Genomic DNA, 5954 nt, shown 5'->3' on the forward strand with positions numbered 1-5954 from the left:
GCGGCTGGCTTTCTACGCGGTTGTCATACGTCATGTTTGTTGTGACAACTGGGCCAAGAGAAGTGCCAGTCCCGTTACTGAACGTCGAAGTTGCGTCGCTTGTTCGGGGCTGGAAATAATGAAACCGTCTGCCAGCGTCCGTCGAGAATAAAATGCTGGCTGCTGGCTGCTGGCTGGCTGGCTGATGATTTATGGTGATCAATATGATTATTCTATTCTTTATGCTTCGCCCGTGTGCCCGTGGGGTCTTCACGGCTCCACGCTCTCTTGGCGCGGTTTCGCCTGAACTGGTCGGCAAAGTTAAGGTCGGTTTTGTCTGGAGATTTGGCGCTTGCTTTGGCCCGGTCAGGATTCTGAAGGTTTTGATGGATACGTGCCGCCGGGTTGCTTGTGCTGCGTCCCAGAATGGGGCCGAACCGTACACCCCAAAAGCAGCAAATGTCAATAATTCCACGCTGGCAATGCTGGGGAAAGTTGATGCGCAGCAAATTGAATTTTCGTTTTTCGCACAGCACGCACTGCTCCGGTGCCAAGGCGGGGAGCCATTACTACAAGCAGCACAGTGTGGGAAAAACGAAAGTTAAGCTTTCCAAGACTCGCCCCGGGCACTATCCGATCGACTCTTTTCGGAGTTTCTTGAGCGCGCGTACTTGAGCACTTGGAACTCGCTGCCAGGACGATCCACTGACGATGCTCGTCAGTTCCCTTTGTGCGAGCTTTTACCCGCACGTCAGGAATTGATGCGGATTCTAGGATTAATGGTGGGGTGATAGGAAATGTTCGAAAGTTATCTGATTTCCCATCACGACGTGCCAATCCCGTTAAAGTGGAAGTGGATAGTTTAAATCCGGATTTTAATACTGCATCTCTCGTTGAGAACGCTGGTTGATGCTTTAAGATTCATTTACCGCAAAAAATGAGCAAACCTACCGTGTGCTCACTTCTCCGAACCAAAGAAAACGAGCCCATTGTCTGTGGTGATCGTTTTCTTTGTGGTGCTTTGCTAGTGAACAGCTTTCGTGTCGAATGTTCGTTGCCCTAGCAGTGCCCTTAAAAAAGTTTTCGTCCCCGTAGGACAAGGAGTTAAAGCACCCACCTTGCTTCGCCGGCGCCGGAGGTCCAACAGAAATAGTTTTAAGTTTTCGGTGGATAAAGGGAAACACGCATTGTAGAGCGAACTTTTCCAAGTTTACTACTTGGCCACATTCTTCCGAAGGCCCCGAAATGGTGAGAGCAAAACTGGGAAGCGGAGGCATTTACAAACGAACCAATTGAGACTAGCCGTTGGTGAAAAATGTACGACGGAAAAACAAAAAAACGTTGAACGCGAATCGAATATTTATCTTGTTCACATAATTTAAGCCAATTTGAGTTATTGACTTCCGGCAAGAATTTGGGGGAGAGCATTAGCAAAGAGAGAAAAATCCACTGGGAAATTGTGGAAAATAAAACGATTCTTCACCGAAGCACAATCGGTCGCATCGGCTGTACTGTAATGGATGGAATTTTTCGACGTGAAAACCTTGTACGAAAGACCAACATTGTTCCACCAAACTGGTACAGTGAAATGGAGAATTTGAAAGAGTTTTGGACAAATGTGCACATTTTTTGCTACAGTTTCATGGTATACATATCAAATCTAGGTGCAGTTACATGGAATTAACTTTTACTGAAAATATTTTAAGCAGTTTGTGATGACGAAGCCAAAAGATACGACCACATACGACCAGAATCACTATTGTGAAAGTTTTTAGCATACTTTCGTAGCGAAATGGTTTCTGGATCATCCGCTGTCAAGGGGCTCCATGTTGTGTTATTGCCAATAGCTAGCCGGTTTGTATAGTTCAATGAAGAGCTTACTGAGAGAGACATCAAGGCGACGGAATCATGCATCAGAACCGATTGCAATCCCAAAATCTAAGAGATCTCTCGGTCAATCAAACCTGGTTGTTTATGAAATCACTGACTGACCTACACGACTGCGTCAATAAGATTCTATTAAGGAGGTGGATGCAATCGGAAGCTGGGAAGCAATTGAAGTGCAAAGTATGGCAGTTTCCATTGCAGACTACTGACAGCAATTGACCCATCAGAATCAGACGTTCATATTCACGAAAATGACCGAAAGCTGCCTCTAGACAGGACCAAACAACGGCTCAACTGTTTGACAAATTAATCACCCACTTAGGATGGGAAACGTGATGTCTTTTGTATTCCGGATGTTGCCCAGTACCTGCCGGAAGCATTGCGTCGTGTCTTTGGGTGAACTCGTGACGCAAGCGTATCGCTCCAAAGGTGAAGAGCTGGAAAATAACAACCGAATGGCGTTGATATTGAGCTGTTCGAAAATTGGAAATTTATCGACAGCAAACATCTTAATGGGAAAATTGTCAATACTTCCATCAAACTCACATTTTCCGAGACTGATGGCTAAGTCCGTTCAAGAGTTTGCATGGGAAAGAAAAAGGTTGAGAGCGTAAATTGATTTCACCAAGCAACAGGATGGCTAGACTTTTAATTGAGTATGCTACAAAAATAGTTTTATTATATAGCTTTTAATCCTTTGGGAATACCAACCTGCAGGAAAATCCGGGGCCTTGTCGCGATTTGAACTCGGTACCTTTCACGCCCGAAGCAAGAATCATATCATGGGGAAACAATAACTAAGAAACAAAAATTACTGGACAATTTAACAATGCATTTTTTCCTACGATCATTGTTTGACCGATGTCTATATAAATTTTTAAAATATTACCGTTGTTGCTCTATTGTTTATTTGTCGTATCTACAAAACAGTGTCGGCTCAACCGGGACTAAGTCGATACAAACAATAGAAGCAACTGCAGTTTACGAACAAGAAAACATATTGTGCTTCTACAATACTACAGAAATAAAGACAATTCTCACATCCGACTTAATTCATAGTGACGATGATTCTTCGCATTTTCGTATTTATTATTTCGTTTTGTTGCTCAATTTGCCTTCAACAATCATTTTTCTCAACAAGAACGTAGAGGAATGCTAGATTCTGGAAACAATCGGACGTGAAAAGCAAATCAATTTGGGGACGGTACCTGAAGAAGTGGTAAAAAATTTCGTAGTCGATTTCTCTCCACACTTTCCTCTTTGATATCACGCTTTTGGATTGTGCGGTGCCAAATACAAAGAGTCACCAAATCTCCAGCAGGACTGCAACCAGCCATGCCCTTTGGAGCCACATCCGTCCGCGCACCGAAAGATGGATATTTTTCTTCTCCATTTACCTAGCATGGGGCAGAACAATCGCCTTAAATCATGAGGTGGCTGGTAGGTTGGCCGAGGGCCGTGTGATGACGCTTGGATGAATACTGCATAGGAAGCTGCGAGGAAAACTTTTCCATCTTCATAAAACGGGTCTCATTCCCCGCGGTCTCGCCTCGTTCGGGAGTCGCCGCTAAGTAGAAGAAAAGTCCAATTTGGATGAAAGTTTCCCATCCACCGAAAGTGAACGCGTCCTCGCGATACTATTGTGAGCCGCCACCAGCAACACCGTCGTCGGTCATGCCGCATGGGGCAGCATCCAAGTGTGAGCGAAACACGTCGCTGTTTTTGATTCAACCTTTTGCGTTCTTGCCGTCCAGAACATTGGGGCCGTGTAAAACGTGGACGCTCTGCTGAAACCCACGTGGACGTGGCTTGCTCTTGGCGTGCTATTTTAATAAACTAATTCAAGAAAGACAAATTCCATTTTGGATCAACACGTCACTTTGGTTGGTTCTTGCTTTCCACATCCCCAAACCTCTGAGCTACGTTTAATATTTCATGTAGTTGCGTTGTGCAAACCATCTATTTGCTGTGAAGGTCGGGAAAGTACGGATTGTGGTGATGATGTTGATATGTTGAAAGATTGTTCCGTAAGTGTACGTTTGAGAGTAACAGGAACCTCCAGCCTTCGTTTTCAGTCATAGGGCCAAAGTGTAATCTTTAACGAAATCGAAAAAATCGATTGACTTATTCTCTGCGTCGCCTCAACTTGAGCGGCAACTCTTACAATCGATGTTTCTGCCAATAACAACGATTTTCTATTTGCTATTTGGAATCGATTTATTCGGTTTTGGAAAACCACGGTGTTTGCACTTACTTAGCTGCTTGAGATCGGATTGGCCGGCACTCTAGTTTGGATACTCCAACCGCTCTTGAATGGGTCAATTGCATGGTGCAGAGTACCGTGACGTCCCGGCGTAGAACATGGGCCAAAAAGGCGCAGAATATAAAAGCCAGTAATTTATGTTTCATTTTTGCTTTCAATTTTTATATTTGAATTCCTGGAATATGCAACGAACATAAGAGATACACGTTAGTTTAACAACATAAATCCATTTATTGAAAGATGAATTTTTTATCGACAGACATAAAGATATGCACGTTTCCAAATCCATTCATGTATTGTTTGCGTAAAAGCAATGGTCACATGTGCTTTCTTCCCCATGTCTCCCAATCCCCGCTATGTCGATGTTAACCGGAAACGATTTGTAGAGTAAATGAATAGAGCGAACCGACAGCGGAAATCCTACCAGCCTCGCTATCCATTGAGCAGTCTTCCATCGCTTACGTCCTTTGCTGCCCTAATGGATGTTGACCGTTTTTTTGCCGGCCCAATCGCTTGTCACACCTTTTTATTTCGATCCTTAGGCCGGCTCGGAGTGTTTATCTTTCAATTCGCGTTTATTTCCATGCCCTTGCATTAGGACTAGATCTGCTGGCCACACTGTTCCGACAATAAAATATCAATTTAAACGATAGTCCTTTTCCGGACCTCCGGTTCGGCCGTCTGAGCAGGCTGAACGGACGGACCGAAAGCGCCACACACAGTGTGCATTCATAAATTTCAATAATTCCTCCTGCTTCAATCGGGCCCTGCTGTGCGGATTCGGCAGTTCAGGCAACTTTTTGAGGGGAAACATATTTATGGACGTCAGACCTTCTTCAGACGAGATCTGTGATGGCAAAGCCAGTCCGCTGGTATCCTAGGCCGATCGAAGTTTCCGATCTTGTTGACCTCGTGGTTGCCGATCGAGGTAGATCGGTTGAATAGGTCCTGCCATCCTGTTGTTTTCTGTGAGCGGGTTTCTGCTATGGATTATCCCTTTTCACCTTTCGAATATTTTAGCGACTGAAGTCCCTGCATATTAACGATCCTACAAGAACGACATTGATTTCGCAGCCCCTGGTTATTGTTGGACAAATCAGCATGGTATAAGGAAACAATTATCATCCCCTCGAATATACCCATTTGATGGCCACTTTGTCGTAGCGCAAAATCAATTTGCTACATACTTCGGTGGACAATTGCAAAAATAACGTTAACTGACAGGCGACTTGGGACTGTCCCAATGGGAGTGAAATAGGATTTTTGATCTCGTATCTCGCATCAGGGGTTCCTTTGGCTACATCCAATTGAGATGGCAGAACATAGAACTAGGGAATCTGGCACTTTGTAGAACTAGTCATAAAGAGATAGATAAACCAACATAACTGGAATTAGAATTAAATAGAGTGTCAAGCCTTGAAAGAGTAAGCCACACAGATCACATATGTTCGAGTTTGAAATGTTTTTTTTTGTATTTTTGAATGTTATAAAATAACTGCATCACAACTGGGCTCAACCGGGATTTGAACCCGGGACCTCTCGCACCCTAAGCGAAAATCATACCCCTAGACCATTGAGCCGATAGAAACAATAGAAGCAACAGTAAATTAAAATGCAAGAGGTAAGTAACGCACCGAACTCTCAAGCTTCAATAAACGTTCTTAGTAGACCCAATGTATGTGCAGTATTTTTTGTGTAAAGTGAAATTAAATCATGAAATACCCCGAGAGGTGATCTAAGATCTAAGATAGATAATATCTGAGACATCTTAATTTTATCAACATTAGTGGCCAAAACGATGTAAGTACTCGAAGAAGGCATTCGA

The 5954-nt window shown here is 43.7% G+C and overlaps 1 non-coding gene across 1 annotated transcript; it reads right to left on the reverse strand.

Moving 5' to 3' along the window:
* Window positions 1-5637: 5637 nt before the first annotated feature.
* Window positions 5638-5709, reverse strand: Trnap-agg (transfer RNA proline (anticodon AGG)). Its single transcript has one exon. It is a non-coding gene; the product is annotated as a tRNA-Pro (tRNA).
* Window positions 5710-5954: the final 245 nt, after the last annotated feature.

Source organism: Anopheles bellator, chromosome 2 (genome assembly GCF_943735745.2).
Source record: "Anopheles bellator chromosome 2, idAnoBellAS_SP24_06.2, whole genome shotgun sequence".
NCBI lineage: Eukaryota > Metazoa > Arthropoda > Insecta > Diptera > Culicidae > Anopheles > Anopheles bellator.